The 20086-nt window shown below is 41.2% G+C and overlaps 1 non-coding gene across 1 annotated transcript; it reads right to left on the bottom strand.

Moving 5' to 3' along the window:
- Positions 1-18588: 18588 nt before the first annotated feature.
- On the bottom strand, positions 18589-18662 carry TRNAI-AAU (transfer RNA isoleucine (anticodon AAU)). The gene has a single exon. It is a non-coding gene; the product is annotated as a tRNA-Ile (tRNA).
- Positions 18663-20086: the final 1424 nt, after the last annotated feature.

Here is a 20086-nt window from a genome sequence, read left to right as displayed (position 1 = left end):
AGCAGAAGCAAAGGCTTGGCAGCTTCCTACCTCAGAAACCTCAGGAGTCTCTCACAAACTCTGTTTGAAAGAACTCCTTCAGCTCCTGTCAAGGCAAAAATCACACTTGCTCTGTCTACATGCACAGCCTGAAATCACAAATCCATGCCCTGCTATTGCAGCCAAGGATGCTCCTCAGTACTTATGTCTTGAATAAAACTGCTATAGGTACCCATCATCTGAGGCTGTCTTTATTTGCAGCTCTTTTCACTACTGGTAAAACAGCTTTTTTACTTCTCTGGAGTCAAAGGGTTCTTTTTCAGGCTCTTTAGAGCAATCTATCATCTCCAGCTGCCAGTTATTAGTACCTTCCAGGCTGTTTTTATTTATTCTATAATGAGGCAAATTAGGAAAATATATATACTTACATGCACATATACATAAATTAGGCAAATATATATACATACATATATATGTATGCATTTGTTAACAAGGAAGCAAAGGCCTTGTTTGTCAGGCTGTTAGACAAAGCAAATAGAATTTTTTTTCCAATGGAAATGCTTTGAAAAAAAATCAGAAAGTGGCTTGGAATCAATATAACTTCCTCAGTCAATCCTACAATAAATCCAAACCAAGGAAGATGACTGCAGACAAACTGAGTGAAAATTAACTCTCTTAAGAGCTGAAAAGCTACACAACACTTGAGCATGGCAAGAAAATCACTGACCAAACGTTTCAATTATGAATAACAATAATTTTTAAAAATCTCTACCCTGCTGAGCAATCCTATCAGTTTCCAGCCCCTGGTTTCCCACTCCAGGCTTTGTTCTGGGTCTGCACCCCAGCCATCCCAGAGCTTATTTCTGAGGCAAGTAGCTGTGTAACCCTGCAGATCTCAACAGGCCAAGGGCATGGAGGGAGGATTCACTGTCACAAAAGTCCCGCCACAGCAGACTGAGTCAGAGAGAAACAATCAAGAGACCAAATACTCTTGACCAGACCAGGTGTCAGTGGTGTCCAGGATTCTCACTTCTCCCACATCTCTTGATTATTAGATCCTAAAAGACAGAACTTATTTTGAAGAAGGTCATGCAAAGTTACACCATCACCTCTCTCCCTGCAGCCTGGAGAACCTTTCCTCAGGTGGGAACAACTCATTCTCTACAACTACCTGAAAGGAGGTTGTAGTGAGGTGGCTGTGGGTCTCTCCCTCCAGCTGACAGGATGTGAGAAAATGGCCTCAAGCTGTACCTATATGGGAGGTTTAGATCTGTTATGAGGAAAATTTTCTTCTCTGGAAGGGTCGACAGATATCAGAATGAGCTGCCCAGGGAAGTGATAGAATTGCCATTTCCTAGAATTGTTCAAAAGGCAGGTGGGTGTTGCACTTGGAGGATCTGGCTTAGTGGTGAACACCACTGTGTTAGGTTAGCAGTTAGACTCAGTAATCTTGGGGGTCTTCTCCAACCTCAATTTCCCCAGGCACCCAGTTTGAGGGCAAAACTTGTGTGCAGTATTGTTGGGATACTGTTAAGTAGAGAGAATGAAGTTCAGCATCCCAATTAACAGGCAGAGCTCACATACGTAGTGCAAGCCATTCAGCAAGATTTTTTTTTTCCTCAAAACATACAGATTAACCAAATGGAAGAGGAGGGAAAAAAACAATGGGAGGATCACACACCTTCATCACAAATTACTTTTGCTTTATTTAATTTTGGTTTTTCTTTCCATTTCTTAAAGGGGTGCTTTTTCTGGCTAAACAGATGCATCAGATCTTGCCCAAAGTTTTCTCTTCAAGCTTGACAAGGAGCCTAGTGCACAATTATGGTATGTAAAGGAAGGATACTTCATTAGCAGCAAAGCACAAGAACAAAGGATATCCCAATTTCCTTCTGACATTAAAGGAAATGTTTTGATACACCTTGTACAGATAGGTACAAACCCTAGCAGTTTTTCTCTCTACTGTCTCAGATCAGAAACATTCTAAGCTACTATAGAATTAAAGTCTTAATCAGTTACTGATTTATCCTTTTTTCAAGTTGAGTCTTATTTTTAGTTGACTTAGAATATATTCTTTTTCTTCTAAAAAAACGTAGTTAAAAGAAACAAACTCAGCTTTCAGAAGGTGCTCTATCCCCTCTCCAAAAAACTCTGTCCTTAAACTCTACAGAACTGGCTACATAAGAACCATGTCCCCTTAAAACCAATTTGTCTGAAAGAAGGTAAAAAAAAAAAAAAAAAAAAGAGTTCCAATGTGCCTTTTCAAAAAGACACATCAACAAACATTTTACTGCCAGCCAAAAGAAAACTCCATCCATGAAAGCTACAAATGAATTTCCCATACAACCACAACCCAGCAGTTGTTCCCAGGTCTTGCTTAATGGCATTCTCTGTCCTGCTGGGACCACTGTATGGGATACATCACCAAGAGATCAATATGGTCTTCCTTCCCAGCGTATCTATACTAATACAAGTCCTGAAAATAGTGGATACACCAAGTGGATTCTATAATGATGGATAACACTGTAACCTTCACCACACACCTCAGGCCTCACACATCACTTTTGCCATCCAACATCAACATTTTAATCCACAGGATCAGCAAATATACACCACACGCAATGTGAGATCAATATCAATAGAAGGTAGCCCTTCTACCTCCAGAAGGCAAACAATTCAAGATATAATTCCACTTCAGAATCAAAAGTCAGGCCAGAGAGACAAGAAAAAGTGAATTCCACAGCTTTGAAGTTTGTGAAGGATCTACTGGCCCATTTTAAAATACACCATAGGGAAATAAAAAAAATTAAAATATAAAAAAGGACAAAGTACAGAAAGTTCAGAGCACCTTCCCTGGGTGGTGGTGATCTGGGCTGATATACCCAAAAGCCTACCTATTCCTTAGGAATGTCCCAAATTAATATCTCAAATCATGTTTTTAAATGCTGCCATGTCTCCATAGCAGCCACTGATCTAGCTGGCCCTGGGGAAGTAAATCGTTAAGGGAAGAGGCAAACATGTTTGTATTAAACATGGAAACTTCTCTCAATGACAAGTGTGTTGCCTGAGATACAACATGTAAACAGACATGCCAACACCTTATTGTCAAAATGCTGTTTGGAAAGAAAAGAGCAAACTATGTGGAAAGAAGCCAGAAAGAGCAAGCTGACTGCCTGAACGGCAGAGCACTGCAGGAAAGGAAGGGAATAATGCTTTGTGGGATGATATCATCCCCTCAGCTTCCCATGCAAGAGTATCTTTATTTCACAGTCAGCAAATTCCGCACCAGTGACAAAAATTTTGAATACCCCAAAGAGCAAATACAAGAAATCATATTATCTTGGGAGCAGACAAACAAGCACCTGAACTTCAAGGTCTGCTTAAGAGGAAATCAAACCCCACAGCCAAGCACCCAGATGCAGTAACCCTGGCAGAGGATGTACATTGCAAGCTGTGCACAGCCTCCCAAGCCAGTGAAACGTTTGACAGGAGAATACAAGTTGGCAACATTGCTTAATCTGCATTTCCAGGGCAGAGCTGAAATTGCAGTTGCACACAGTGCAAACACAGATAATCAAAGGGAATTCTTCTATACCTTCTCCTGAAGCAGGCAAGCCAATCATCTTCCCTTTTCAAGTGCAGGTCTCTATAACCATGCTCCCTGGGAAACATGAGAGTAGAAAGTGGCTAAATAAACAGCTCTGCACTTCTTATTGTCTTAACAGAATATCAATAAGGACAATCTGGAGAATGATTTTATCCTTTAGAGTCCTTTTTGCATCAAACCAGGTTAATAAAGTAGTAGAACTTCAACCTGTCTCTGTTCCATGGGAGCACATTTCCACAATTATCAGTACTGATCAGTCCAAAAGAAGACAGTCATCTTTTATGGAAAAGCACGACCTGTTTCCTAATGTCCTATTTCTATACCTGACATCTCTGGCTGCTCAGTTCAGCTGTTAGGAAGTAGCAGCAACTATTGCACAGGCAAAAACCAAAGCATCTTGATTCCCTGCAATTCTAGAAAACACTTCTTTCCATACAGGAAGAAAATTACTCCAGGAGATATGTTTCACAAAAGCAGAACAGTGGGAAAACCCTGACAGAAGGTAATGTTGAGAGGCCCCAGCTATCCAGCATGAATAGCCTGATTTTCAGAGCTGTTGAGCCCTTTCTTTCCTCCTAAGAAAATTTTGACCACTAATTTCTTCTGAGGGGGAAAAAACAGATAAGGTCCAAAACAAGAGAAAATTCCATCTAGTCCTTCAAGCACCACTCCTGGTGCCTGGGAAATGGTGACTGCATACCCTGCTGTGTCAGCTTGAAAGAGTGACACCACCCAAGCATTTAGAGCAGAGGCAACCCTCACTGGCTTTACTTTCTGTAAAAGTCTTGCAGTATTTGCAACTAACAGGATGAGATTTTTCCTCCCATTTGGGAAAAGGGTCAGATGTAAACCATTAAGACTGATGATCTCATTGTTCACAGAGAACAGAATGAAGTGAAGGCAGAATTAGGAGAGAGGTAACTGAGGGCAGCTACACTAAGGACATGTACAGCTGGATAACAAGTATAAAACCAGAACTATTATCAGCCCCTAAATAAAGAACTATGGAGCAGGTACGGGCACAGCATGAAGAGAAACTCAGAGGTAGGAGTCTCAAGCCTAAAGTGTTACTTGAAATAACATGAAGTTACATTCCTTGCCACAGAACATGGGTTGGAAACATTATGGATGCATTTCCACTGGTCAGAAAAAGCCTGGACACAATTACAGAAGAAAATGCTGCTGACAACTAGTAATACAAATCACCTCTTCTTGGTTCAGGATGCCCCCATGTCCCTAATTCCTCTGCCTAGGAGAGAATTCTAGGAAATTACTACTAAATGCCAGGCCTGCTCCTGTACCTTCTGTTGGACCTTAGTGGCCCTCATCAGAGAGAGGACATTAACTTAAATGGGCTTGCATCTGACAAGACCATTCTCAGGAGAAACCAGGCTATTCTAGGACATGGGTCTGGACTATTCAAAGGATGCAGATATGGTACAGTGAAGCAGGCAGAGTTAAAAACCTCTGGCTCTGTCTGACAGAGCATCCAGTACTGCTGAAGATTCCTTACAAAAAGAACAAACAGCATTATCAAAGAGATTAATATTCAGCTAGTAACAAGGGGAGCCGAATACCAATTGTAAAACAACATCTCATCTATTTTTAATATTAGCACTCCTCTTAGCAGTATGAAACAGGGATGAAGAAAGGAAGTAGAAAGGAAAAATAGGGAGGAATACCTTACCTGCTAACCTCTTCACATCTTCAAACTAGCCAGTAAATGGCAAAAGAAGCATAAATCAATTACAGGAGTAAGTGTCACAGAGATGTATTAAAGGTTAGGTCAAAAAAACCCCTGACACCAAAAGAAATGTGGAATGAAGAAAAAAAAATCTGATACTGTTTGAATAATTCCTCAAAACAACCTTTGGAGTATCTTTAACGATTTTTGCTTGCATGTAAAAGCATTGAATCTATTCATTCATTTTTGAAACATACCACCAATTATATATTGGCCAAGTGTCTAATCATTCAAAGCGTGACAAATCCAAAATGATAAAGAACATTGTTGCTGTTGTTATGATGATCTATTCTTGCTGCTTCTCACATTTTTCTCTTTCTTCACATAGTGATGATACAGATGAAACAGACCACCATTGTAAATCACACAACTACAAAATGCATTCTCTCTCCCACCCCAGTCTTTTAAGCTTTTCAATTCAAGGTTTAATGCAAAAAAAGAAAAAAAAAAGTTGTAAGATCCTATTGTTAACTCTTAGTACAATGAGCTTGGGAACAAAATAAGTACAGTGAATATTCAAAACCAGGCACTTAAGTCCATAAATACCATTCAAATATGAATTGCAATATCCAAAATGAAGTCCCTCTTCTTCACTCAAGTGTCCTTTGAAAACAGCTTCTGATCCTATTCAGAGGAAATGCCTGAAGTGTTGACCTCAATATCTGTTGTCACCTCCTTAATACACCTTACCTCTTTTCTTTGTCTGTTGTGCTTTGGATTTTCTCCTAGTGAATTGGGATTTTATTATTGAATAATGATGAAGACCTTGATCACTTTCTAAAAATTGTCTGTCAAGTGCACACAACTGGCAGGCAACAAATGCAACTTTGTTACTCAGAGCATAAATCAGTTTTGCTGGATAGTGTGAAGCCAGAGGAAATGTGTTTTTAATACTTTCATGATCTAATTGCTGTTGCCTGCAGTAGAAGAATGGACTTAATTATCCATATCTTTTCCATGTATATTCCTATGCCCTGAACTTAACAGGTAGATGATCAGACTCACTGTGGAACCACAGAAATGCAGAAAGCTTATCCTAAACCATCTATCAGGATGGTTCTTACATTAGCTGCAGCATTCTTCATTCCCGCTTCCTTTGCGAACATTATTAATCTGCTTTCACAGGGTAGCTATGCTTAGGATGCTTGCCTTGTTTTTGCAAGCACAAGTAGCTCATACAAAGTCTGAATGGTGAATACAGTGTCATTCTCTGAATTTTCAGAATAACTCGTCTGAAGATAAAATAAGGCTCAAGTTGTCAAAGTTTTAACTTGCCACCCTTCAGTTCATGCAGACACCATACTTTAAGGAAAAGAATCATGAACACATCATGAAGAAGAATCACAAAAGAATTCTCACAAATGCACCTGATGCTGCTACCACTACAGCAGGATAGTTAAAACCAGTAGATTTTTTCAAGTTCATGTAAGTATACATGCATACATATGTATGCAAACATACATAGAACAATCAAACACTTAAAAAAAAAACCCAAAAAAATAGCTTTTCCTGAAACCAGATTATCACCATCTGAAGAGGGTAAATCTATTATACAAAATAAAAATAAAAGGGCTAGCACAGATCTATTGCTTAAGTCATTAAAAAAGAAAACAATTAGCAATTAACAGCACAGACTTTGACCAGAGAAGGCAGTTGTCTCTGCTGTTTCCTCTCCTTCAAAGAAAAACACACCCCAAATAGCCCACCTTCTGTATCTTCCTTCTGTCCTGTACAGCTTTTTGTCACAAGAGCATGGGGACTCAAGGTCTGCTCAACCCAGTGTCTTCTGCCCACCTGTAGAAATATCAGAGCCTTTGGAACTGAAGTGCCAAGTAGGGATGGATGCCTCTGCAGTACCACTCCTCCTTTCTGTTCAGCAGAGACCTTATGGGCTGCCCAGGATTTTTGCATTTAAATTCCCTGAACAGACTTTCCTTCTCAAACTGATCCAATCACTTCTGTGACCATGCAAACTGTGGCACCTCTTGGGGCACTCTAAGTGTGTGCTGTGTGAGGAGGTGCCTCATATTTGATCTGCCACCAGTGAGTTACATTTCTTGCTATGTTGAGAAACACTGAGCAATCACTCCTCATTCACCATTTCTGTGACTCTTACACCTTCTCCAGTCACCTCAAGGGTTTGTTTTGCATGTAACACCTAATTTCTACCCTTTGTTTCCACAGCAGCAATGACCCAAGGGCCTGTTTTAGTCAGGGACAATGTCTAGCATCAGGGGCAAAGGCTGAGCTGGCAACAGCAGGAAGGACACTGTCCATGGATGGCTCCTAGATGTGAAGTAACACACACACAAAATTAATGCATGGTCTAAGACCAAGGCCTTTAAATTCAGACAGACCTTATGTGTCACCTGCAGTGATCTTTCCTACAGGAAAACGCAGTAAGATTGGGTTTAAATGCTATTTTGTAAAATAAATTATTTTGATTAGGGTGTGATTAACCATTTGCTCTTCATCTTTTTACACTGATATTACCACCCTGTTTTCTTCAGGGCTTTATCGTATGTGTTTACATGGAATGAGAAAAATAGGCAGAATAAGGTATATTTCTGCAGCTTTTGCTTTTTGCCTGTAGTGAAATTTTACACATCCCTTGATGAAATGCAAGGTCACTCTAAGTGGTGTCTACTGTCATTTTCAGAGGAGAGTCAACAGTTCCTAGGACACTAGTGCTCTTCAGCCCCTCTCACCCTTGCTGGACAAAGAACAGAAGTGGCACAAAAACTTTCTCTAACAGGTATTATTCATAAACAAATCTTTTCTTTTTGTGCTTTTGAAAATAGGACTTAAATACTTGGGACATCCATCAACAAATCTACTGGAGACAAATCAGTCTTTCCTCCACTGCTTCTGGAAGAAAATCAAATAGGAGCTGGTTTCCTTTCCTCCTTACACTGATGTACCCTTCAGCCACACAGAAAGCCAAAAAAAGTCCCTACAACTCTGTCAGCATCACAGCTCATTTTCAAGTTACAGAGAGGGCCTAGATGATGGTGAAGGCAAATAAAACCCCATGCTACTAAAGAAGTTTCAACAGAGAACATCTCTCAGTGTAATTTGATGAATCATAAAGAGATGGTACATATTTAGCTGTGGTAACAGTGGTTTTCCCCCGTTACTCTGCCCTTTTCCCAGCACTAACTTGCTTTCCCTTCCTTTACCTCCTCCCATCACTGGAGTAATTTTGGGTTCATCTTAAAAGGCCTTGAGGCTGTGAGCAAACAGGATGGGCTTGATCACCATTGATCATTCAAATCAGGCAGCAAAGTAGAACCAGCTGGGGCTAGAACCAGCCACAGAGGAAGACCATGCTCAGACGGTGCCACAGCATCACAATTTCCCTTCTGAAGGCATTCATCACTCCCTTCCCCTTACTTAACAGAAGGCATGTCATCTGGAATGATGCTGAACTGTGTCTGGCAGAAAATAAGAAAGAAGAAAAAGCTAACATTTTGTGTTTGTGCAAGTGGTTCTGCTGGCATTTGGACCACTGCCAGCCCATTCAGTGCAAGCTTGCAGAGGGTTATGGCGCTGTCTGGGCATTTGATGAAAACTGTAGATCCTCAGAACAGAGGCTTTTAGGTGTGAATTGTGTGTGCTGAATTGCAATGCAGAGTTGCACTGACATTTGGAGCAGAAAACTGGAATTTCTCAGAATTTGATTCCTTTATTCCTCCCCACCTAAACAGGGATCTTCTGATGTCCCATTAATATTCTATTCTTTGAAAAATTACTTATGTAAGGAGGATGAATGTTACAAATTCACTCCTCTGTAATAGCTACTCTCTCACTTTGAGGAAAAAAAGTCCAGGCTGGATGAAAGTAACCTCATTCTTTTTTAAGTTTTGTGTTAGAATATATAGGCAGCATTATCATTTGAACTACACCTACAACACATGTGAAATTTCTAAAACCCTCACAGATGTAAATGTTTTTCCCCTCTTCAGATGTTATAAATAGAAAATAATTCTCTCTTCTGCTATTCCTAGCATAAAGCCTCTGAGAACTGGTGTCAGATGCAAAGAACTGCAAACCAGCCCCAGACAAAACACACAGCAGCTACCAGCTGCCTAAGGAGACTGATAATACAAGACTTTACACTTCACAGTCCCTCAGGTTTGAACCTGCCCTGGGTGTGTGACACACTTCAATGAAACAGAACACTTGCAACACATTTCGACACAGTAGAAAAGAAGATAGCAAACAGTTGATCTGCACAGAAGGAGCAGCTACAAAGCCTGCATAGCTGGACAGAGTCAATGTCAGACTTTAAATGTTTGATACAAAGAATTCAAAGTTAACATTTTGGCATTCAAATAAGAATTCACCTTTACAACCCAAAGTATATTTTGCGGCAAAGGATTATAGGTGTACACAGGAAGAAAGCCTTGGTTTCAGGTGTGCATTGGTAGGACCAGGCAATAGGAGTGCAAAGTGCTCAAGTAATAATTCATAAGGAGACATGAAATCCTAGGAGCCCAGGCTGATTTAGGTTCAGAAGCACAAAAACCACCAAAGGATGTGTTTTGGAAGAAGCACCAGATATTTAGCAGACAATTTTGGACTGAATATTCATTAATGTGTTTAGGAAACAGTAGAAAAATTGGTACATTGTACCACAGATATTCCATAGATATCCCAAGTATTAAGGGAAGAAACAAGAGGAATATAAACCACTTCTGCTCACTCCCTCACATATTCCAACCTCTAATTGTAATTAGAGGCATCTCTAATTCATATGTACTTTTAATAGAAGTGATGGTAAAGGTACTGTAAAGCAAGGAGTTCCTGTACAGCACCACCAGTGTAAACACTCCTCACTTGTTGGGGAACCTGGGATTTTGTCTTTTGAACTTCCAGGAGGTTATTTTCATTTACACTAGGGGCCCAGAAGAGATGTACCATTACTGAGTCGCCTTGTGATTAAAATTGAATAGCTTGAGATCAAGAGAGCTTTGACATCATATCTAATTAGATACAGTAATTGCAAAAGAAAACAGCAGCAATTGTGTCACAGCATGACAGACACAGTGAACACTTTAGTGTGGGGTGCTCAGTTCAGTTCTCAGCAGTGCTGCAATTCATGGCCACTGGTGCCTGCTCAAGCCACCAAATGAAGTTTGACACCACTGACCTAGATCTCAGTGTCAGGAAAGGATTTACAAATTAAAACTAGAATCTAGCAGACTTGCCTAATAGGCTGGAGAGATCAGTGCTGATCATAACACGGTTTCAGCTGTCAAATGTGCACACCCAGAGCTGTCAGGAAGGGTACCTGTGGAAGAGGAACTATACATATTCTAAAGCACCTGGAAACAGACAGAACATTTGGGGGTTCAAGATTCCTGTGTTTCAGACTGAAAAAGAACATTACTGCAAGCTACAGAAGACCAAGTGTTTCAAAATCATAAAAACAAGAGAAATAATTATGATCAAATCTCTGTGAGAAAATAGGAAGAGAATAAGCAATTGCAAAATGTGCAGATAATTCAAGTGCAGTTGAAGACCATTCTAAAGTGATTAGACTGGAAGTCAATACTTCTGAGACAAAGTCATTTTAGAGGTGATGAAAAATACTTCTTGCTGCACAGTAGAGTGGTTTCTGTCAACACCTAGATGTGGCCCAGAAGCGTTACAGCATTTAGACATCTCACAATTTTGTAAATACCATAAATCTAAAAAGGACAGAGATATCCTTTCATTCGAAAATTACATGATGCTGAGAATTTAACCAACCAGAAATGTCTCAATTAAAAAAATAAAGTTTTGGAAAAGCTCTCTCATTGAAATGTTCCTAGTGTAAATAAAATTTCCATCTCACATTCAGGAAATTTCATGGTTTAACCACACAAGTATCTCAACAGTTTAGAAATTTGCACAGGGTGATTTTGAGCTAGAAATTTCATTTATCTTTTAAGAGAGTTCAAGTCAAAACAGATTGGCCTGACCCAAATCTGGGGTTTATGTCTAATTGTTTTTAAAATAAACAATAACAATTTGCTCCAACTCATGACAGGAAAAACCCCAAACATCCGGAATTAACACAGCAAAATCAGAACAATTCTCTATTGCAAAGATGACGTGCATTTCCACTGACTGATATATATATGTATTCTTATTTGTTCATGTGTCAAGGTGCTCCTTGAAGACATTTTGGCTTCAAAGAGAAAGTAGAGCATGAAGCTTCGGACAGCACTTTCTCTCCAGAAAGCTGAGAAGCAAACTCCACTAGGTAGGTAAAAGAGGCTGGGATATCACCTGTAGAAACTTAATCTCAGGATAATTTTTTGGGGAATCTGAGGAGTTGTGTCTTAACAGAATCTTACACGTTCCCTCTTCTGAGCTTTCCTGGGTTTATACATCTCTGATCTTTTATGACTCTTTTGGTACAACTCAAGTGCAGGAGACCATTTTGCAACACTGGAAAGGAGAATGAAAAGGCTGTGAGGCTTCTGGCTGATCTCTCTGTCCATTTAAGACATCACTGCCTCCACCCCAAATGAGTAACTGGGAGAGCTATTTTCCACCCTGCTCCCACTTAGATGAGCAAAGGTACAGCCAGAGTTTTTCTGCAGTGAGTGAAAGAACTGCAAAAATCATTGATTCTATTCTGGGCTCCCACCACCCCCTATTGACCTTCCCTTCCTTACTGATCACTATAATAATGATATTTTCCTCAAATTTCTTACCATCTGGCAATCAATGACCCAAATCTACAATCAGTTTTGCCTTTGATTGTGAAGGAAGAAACAAAAGGTCAATTGCAGCCAGAACACAGAACTGGCCCAGAAGAGAAGTAAAGTCCCCTTCCACAAAGCCCATCCTTAGATTTTGTATAAGCCTCAGCAGACATCTGACAAAACTCAGGCCCCATTTTTTCCCTTGCAGACCCATAACATTTGTCAGAGTTAAATGGATTCTGACCACCATCTAGCATTTACAAGCTATTACAAGAAATAACTGGAGAACAATTTGCATCTGTGATTTACACAAGAGTATAACTTTTCTTTTTAGGATCAGGTGACATTAGCAGGGTGGTTGTAGGGAAAAAATGCATACCATGTGAGCTAGGAACATAAACCAAAATCTGAAGAGAACAATTGTTGGAGTACTCTATTTATTCATCTCTGCAGAGTCACTTTTTCCCTCATTAAAAAAATTAAACTTTGAACCAGTCAGCCTGCCTTCAGCTGCTTGTTCCCAGAACAGCTATCTACAAGGAGACAAAATAGGATGAGACGGTAAATACAGGCAGTGGAATCTCTTTCTTGTCTCTGTTACACAAAAAATGCCAGAGTTACTGTACCTCAGATTCATTCCCTAAAAATAAATTACCTTCCAAAGTGCTCTTGAAAGAAGACCCAGGTCAGTATATCCACCAAAACACAACAAAAACATATTCTGTATCTGCTGCCTCAACACCAGCTGCTTAGAGCCTCAGCTGCTTAAAAGATAACTTACTCTTTACATTTCTGGCAGAGTTGCTGCAAACCTATCTGTTAGAGAACAAAGCTGGAGAAGAAGTAAAGGATATACACATGAAACAAGAAAATTCAGTTTCCTCATTAAAATTAATATTAGGCAGAAATTGCCACTTTCAAAGGTCCTAAAACCCTAAGGAAATCTCAGCATGCTTTTGGTCTAGCAGAAATAAATTCGTACTTTGAACAGATTCTAATGACTAATATTTTTTTTAACTCATCACCAGACAAGTTACTTTCTTTACTGGTGCTCACCTGCCACTACAAGGTGAGTAGATGAGCCCAATAGGTTGCTGTTGTACAGCTAGAATAATGTAACCACCTTTCCTTTCCCTGGATTTTTGAAGCACTTCTCTATTGATTTTCAAGAGTGTTTCCTATTTAGGATAGGCGTTTTCCCTTTCTGTACAGATGGGTAAAGACTGAAAAAAAGAACTGAAGGCCTAGGCATGAAGTCAAAAGCAGAATTGAGAACCTGCATATTTATCTGTCTTTTAATTAATTCTCTATTAGATGCTGGTCCCCACCACCTTGGTTTTGATGAAATTAAACATTTTTTGCAAAATATACAATTGTACTTGTTTAATTTTGTTAAGTTTTTCAATTTTCCATATATAAGGGTAAAACCAGAAAAGTCATTCTTAGGCGGAAAGCAGGAAGATTTTTTTCTTAAAAACATTTTTAATAATTTGAGAGCAAAGAGCTCTCAAATTATTAAAACCACCACCAAAAAGCTGTTCTTACTGATTATCATAATGCCACATATGAAGAAGTTAGAGAAACTTCACTGGGTGTGTGACAATTAGCCATGCCTTTCCTTTATGCTTCAAATAAATTGCTTCTTGAACCATATTTTCTTCAGCTCTCCCATCCAGGCTTCATGTGAAGTCTTCACTAAGCTAGCACAAGAAATTCAAAGCCAGCTCTAGGCAAAAAGAAAGCAGATTTCAAGCACAACTGAGAAGATGACATGGACACCTGACTTATTCTACTTTGGACTGACCAGATATTTGAATATCCTGTGGCTGAAGAGAAAAGCCACAGAAGCTCAAATGTCCCTTTTAATGCCAAATTTTGGAGCCTCTGGGAATCAATGCCCTGCTGTTCTTCGCAGACTAAACAAGTTCTCAGCAGCACAGTCCAAGTGACAGAAACTGTAGACAAAGGGCTTTTTTGGTGAGCCTTGTTTCAAGCCCACAACGTCAGATGCTCATTTATGAAACAAATCCACCCTGACAGCTGTCCCACACCACAGCAGCGTGAGTTGCAGCCATCCAGCTCCGTGCCAGAGCAGCTCCCTGTGAAATGTGCACCAGGGTTTGTCAGCTGTGTGCAGTGACACACCAGAGACACGCTGTCCTGCTTTGCCCTCTTGCTCTCAAACTGCTTTAAAAGAATGTGCACAAGGGAGGAGTATGAGGTATGAGCTGCTGGTTACCACCAGGGACAGCTGATATCAGGACACTGGGATTTTATCTTCAACTTTGTCTTGCCCTCTCAGGTTTAGGTTTAAGTCCAGACAAAGGCAGAATTTCTGCCCCTGAAAGCATGTGGAAGACAGAAGGTGCTTTAGTCTGCATCCCATGTAGGATTTTAACTGTTTAATAGAAAGTGAGATTATTTACTTCCAAATGTTGTGATGGATATTAGCCAGCTGTGATTCACTTGGGCTCAGATAGAAAGTTTAACAACTATACAGCCTGTTCAGCATCATGAGCCTACCAAATATTAGGGGCCCATCATTTTCTGTTCCCCTGGAAACAGCAAAGCAGTTCTTCTACAGAAGCCTAAGCATATCAAACTGCAGACTTCCCCCATTGCTCTTCATTGTTCCTCACATTGCTAATGACAAAAATGACACAGCAAAATACATTCATGTTATATATTTTTAAAAACTCTATTCCTCTTCATCTGCAAAACTAAGAAAATTCTTACCCAGGCTTCAACATGCTTTATTTTAAATTTTCTCAATATTCTGAGAGAATATTGCAAAAGGTTATGTTATCTTTAGCTTACTTCACTTGTGCAACAGTGACTAGATACTAGATAAACTGAACACTTGCCCCTCACCACACAGCACTGGCATATGGCTATAGCTACTCCTGCTAAGGTAAGTCTATTTATATTTTTAAAAAACAAGTACAAATGTTGTATTCATATTTCTAGAGTCCCATACCTTCTAGGTGGTTTTCTCACAAGCAGCTCCTCACAGCAGCATCACGCCTGCTTCTTCATCAGGGCTCCTCCAAGGCTCCCCCTGAGCAGCCAGCCCACCCCCTTTTATCCCAGTTATCTTCATTAGCCACAGCTGCCACCCAATTAAGGGCATCACAGCTGCAGGCCATTTAGAACAACTAGGATCAGGGCAAGGCCACTTATACAATACATATATTTTACTAGGACTCCTACTATATACAAACACACACCTGAAGGCAGATATTTCCAGTTATCTTTCCCTTGTATATGGCGCAGGTTAAAGTGAGAATTTGGTGCCTTCCACATGGCCCTGTTACACTATAGGCATTGATGGTGAATGCTTACACAGTGAAAAAAGGGCTGTTTAGCTATTTAAACTTAGTAACTCTACAGGCAGACCTTAGTTCAAAACTGAGGCAGAAACTGGTGCATAAAAAACTGTGGCAGAAATTGCTGCATATTTTGTTTACAAAGTTACTTAATCCTTTTACAGACTATGTCAAGAGCAAAGATTTGATTCTTGTTCAAGTCCAGTCCATCACACTTGCTGAGGTTTTAACATTACTCAGATTTGCTTACATTTCATTTTAGCAATTACTTTCTAAGAAATACCAATTTGAAGATATTTGTCCAGCTCCAGCAGTAAAAATAGTTACTCTGCTCTGATGTGAACTGCAAGATAAAATTCAGGGTCCTTATTTATTGAGTAGCAAAGAAACTGGAAGCCTGTGTCCCTGTCCTGCTGTCCCCTTTATTGAATAACCCTTGTTTCTGAGAGACTCAGGGACCCAAACAGGGGGCTGGTTGTTGGGCTTTTCCTTACAGCTCCTGGCTGCTTTTAGCCAGATCCTGGGCTCACAGCGCTGGGCTGCCCATGCCCATTGAGCCACATTCTTGGCTGCTGGCTCCTTCCCATGCCTGTTTCTATGGCACTTCCTCATCCCCCTCCCACCTGCATCTCTGCTCACAACAACACTAAATGAGAATCTTTGTTTGGGCTCGGGACAGGAGCAGCCTTTTTGATAGAGCTGCCTTTTTCTCCTGGCATGTGGAAAGTAAACACCACACTCCCCAGCTTCAAGCAAATGTTAAGCTTCACCTATAATAGCAGTAATACTTACAACTTCGTTGCACACAAATCAATCTAAAGAGCAGCTCCTTCCACCACATCCTGCCTTTGATTTCAGAAATGATGTTTCTGGATTTCATCTGTGCATTGCTGTATTGATACATCCGATCAATCTTTGCCACTCAGATTCTTGCTATAATTAAGGCCCTCAAAAGAAAGCTGAATGAATAAAGCATCCCAAATGGCAAAAGACATTATTCTAACAATAAACAAAATGTAAGAAATTATAAAACTAACCTGTGATGTGGTTGGAAAAGAGAATGCTTCAGAACATCACTGAGTGAATGAATACTCATCTACTAAATTGAATGCTGTGTGAACCTACTTTCCAGCTACCTTCAAATGTTTGGAGTTAAGAGCATTTAATAGCATTTCATGCAAATACTAATGTAGACATCCCAGTGAAGAACATGAAGCCAATTAGCTGAGTTGGTCTGTGTAACTCTAGGCCACAATAGCTTATAATCAGAAACAGTGACTGAAGAGGTTTGACTGGACTGATCAGAAGGCTCCTCCTCAGCTCTCAGCATTTAGCATTGTCACACTCAACAAGAGGTTCATCCTCCCCATCAATGCCTGCTGTGGACAGGGGAGCTGTGCTCCACCCCACATTTTAGGCACACAGCAGCTGGGACCCATTTTGGCCTGGATGTGCAGTCCAATTACAGGTTAAACAAAACATTGAACAGTAACCCCAGAATATGCCCCAGCATCTGCCACTGAAGAGCATCAGAATGGAAATTCCTGGCCCATCCTCACGAGAGCATTATTCCACTATATGGGTTTGTTTGTTTAACCTCTTTTTATTCTCCAACTAGCTTTGAGGTTGAGCAACAGGCTCTGGAATGACTCCCCTAGGGACAATGGCTGACCCTCACAATCTGACAACCATCTGCTGAAAGTAAATTTAGGGAAAATATGCCCATACAGTCCTGGCTGGCAAAGAACCACACAGAATATAAGCAATTCAAACCAAACTGAAAAAGTGGCCAAGGAGTCATTGCATTACCTTGGTTTATAGCAAGGACTTTGCAATACAGCAACATAGCTATCATAAAAATCTGATTCTTAATGTGGGAAATATAAAACAAAGCAATAGTATTCCCAGGTTTTTTTTTTTTTTTTCTGAAGCAGAACACCAATGTTTTTTCTCCTTTCAGTTCATTTAAAATGAATGTCATTATACACAGTCAAGTCTTGGCCACTATAACTAGACCCAAAGGAATTGAGGAAGATCATTGAGTGGAGTGGCAAGACAGAGGGTCATCAAACCAGAACCATATTACTCTCCCGTGACATCTGACGGAGCCATGACAGCAGTTTGGATGCTAGATAACATGAATATTCATCTTTATGATTTACAAGTTACACTGTGACTTTGGAGTGACACTTCTAATGTGCCCTTGCAGTACCTTTGTGACATTCTGGGGAATGAGCAGTGTCAGAACTCTGGCATGAAGTATCATCCACTTTATTATTATTATCTCTTATTGTGAATCAGCCCCTGCACTTGGAAGAAGATGTAAGCAACAGGCCTGAATAGTAAAGGGATGTACTAGCAAGTAAACAGAATGCTGCTACCTCAAAGCATTTTCCCAAAGCTGTGACCTGCATGTATGCAGCTCTAATAACAAAATCAGAGGTTCCCACAGTGAAACCACAGTGAAAACATTTACACCAGAAATCTTCCCTCCTCTGGAGAAGTCTCAGTTCAGTTCAGAGGCAGATAGGACAAAAATAATAACTGTCCTGAGCTTCTAAAAGAAGTTTCTTAGAGAGAAAACTTACAGAGGCACGTTGAGCTGGCAGAGGTCCATCTTGGCCACTCCTGCAGATGCAATGCTCCATTACTGAAACTCTGCTTGGCCTGGAACTTTGTCTTGAATAAATAGCACACCCATAAAAACTAAGACTCACGTTACAGTGTGCCTCTCAAGTTTGGCTACTTTCTATGTGGAGCTCAGAACATTCTATGAAAAATCAGACTGCCAAGGGAGATCTGCTTGTCTTCCTGCTTCAAAGGAAGAAAAACAATAAAACCCCACTCTCTTCAGCGCCTTCCAGCCCCTGACACAGAGCTATCGAAGAGTCACTAATACAATGAGCTAAAGACCTGGGTTTATTCACTGGAAGGGGAAACCTCCTGAATTCTTGCACGCTTTCTTCTGGCCTAACGCTGTTTAACAGAAGCACTTTAACAAAGCGCTGCAGGGCAAAACATGGAACACTTTGGTGAGGAGCTACGGAAAAGATTTAAAACCTCCCTCCGCGTATTTCCTCCCCCCATTATTTCTTCTATAAGCAGCTGTTCGGTTGTTTCGCGCCCCCTGCCACCCGTCCCTGCTCTCTCCCATCAGTGGGCGCCGCGTTCCCGCGGGGGCCCGGCTGGAGCCGAGGGACGGCTGGAATCGGCAGCAGGATAGGCAAAATACACTGGCCCGTACGGGGATCGAACCCGCGACCTTGGCGTTATTAGCACCACGCTCTAACCAACTGAGCTAACCGGCCCGCACGTTCGTCGGTCTGCAGGAAGCCTGCCCAGTCCATGTGAGAGCGGCGCGATGTCGCTGCCACCGTCAGCGCTCCGGCTCCCGCGGGGCCAGCGCCGCCTGCCCGGGGCTGGGAGCGCTCCCGGAGCCCGCTGTGCTCACACAGACACCCTGCGCTGTTCCCGGGGCAGGGACACGCACACACGCTTTCCCCGGCGGGGACCGCGACGTGACAGCGCGGTGAGGCCGTGCACGCTCCGTCTTTGGTTTTCCGTGCTCTTGGGCCGAGCCTCGGCCGTCACCAGCGCCGCCCCGAGCACTTGGGGGCTTTGGGCGAGGCCTCCCGGGGCCCTTCCCACAAGGTTGTGCCATGGCGGAGCGAAACTCGGCACAGCCTGCGGCAGGGCTGAGGATAAGAGCGGCCGCACTCTGAAATTCACCGGGCATGAGACAGGGCCTGAAAGCGCTTACCTCCCGTGAAGTAACACAGGGAAGAGTTACTCACAATCTCTTTCTAAGCCCTATTTTGTATTACACAGCCAAAGGTTTCGGTTTTACCATGTTCATTTTCCTGGCTTAGATTGTTGTTACAAAAAAAAAAAAAAAAAAAAAATCAAGATTTTCATATACTTGGTCTTCTTGGCAGAACTCATTATAGAGGAAACAACCATGGAGTATCTATATCTCAGCCTGGGATGAGACTGACTCAGGATCACTGGGATGACAGTGCACTGTTTTTTGTAGTCCACACTCAGTGCTCCCACTCCCACTTTTTTTGCCTGATTTACACCATCAGTTCCCCTTTATTGTTGTTAGCCCATCTGCTTGGCAGCACTTTCCTCAAACACCCATCAAATTCCCCAAACCTCATTTTGCCCAGCTTCTTCATAAAGTCCTTCATCCCTAGGAGCAAACTGATCAAATCAATTGCCAGTTCCAACCTGTCATTTCTCCTTCCCCTCTTCTGTTTGATGTCCATGAAATAGCAACCAGCCAACTGCCAGGAAGCACATATGCTCTGGGATCTTGATAACCAGCTATATTTTCTGGGAAATGTCATCCTGTGTGAGGCTAAACTCACTCAAATATTTAAAAGCAAGGTCACATCTGGAACTTTAGGACAAAAATGACAAGGGAAAGGGCAAAAAGAAAACACAATCACAGAATTTCCTGAACTGGAAGAGATCCACAAAGATCGTTGAAGTACAACTTGTGTTGGACATTCTCCCAAACAAGCCACAGCATGGGTCTGTGCAGGGAGCCTGGGTAGTCTCCAGATTGATAGAACAATAATTGGCAGGTGCAGGAACAGCAGACCTTTTTCTGTGCATCTGTCAAATGGATTCTCAAATGGATTCTCACTTTGGTTTTAGGTAAGAAACTGTTAGGTAATTATTTTTTTGGTTAGTTGCTCCACAGACATCAAGATAGCAGAGGTGAGGA

Source organism: Melozone crissalis, unplaced genomic scaffold (genome assembly GCF_028551555.1).
Source record: "Melozone crissalis strain CALT ecotype California unplaced genomic scaffold, PUWL_Pcris_2 ptg000009l_1, whole genome shotgun sequence".
NCBI lineage: Eukaryota > Metazoa > Chordata > Aves > Passeriformes > Passerellidae > Melozone > Melozone crissalis.
The sequence above is the reverse complement of the archived record's forward strand: the minus strand, read 5'-3'. Positions and strand labels throughout refer to the sequence as shown.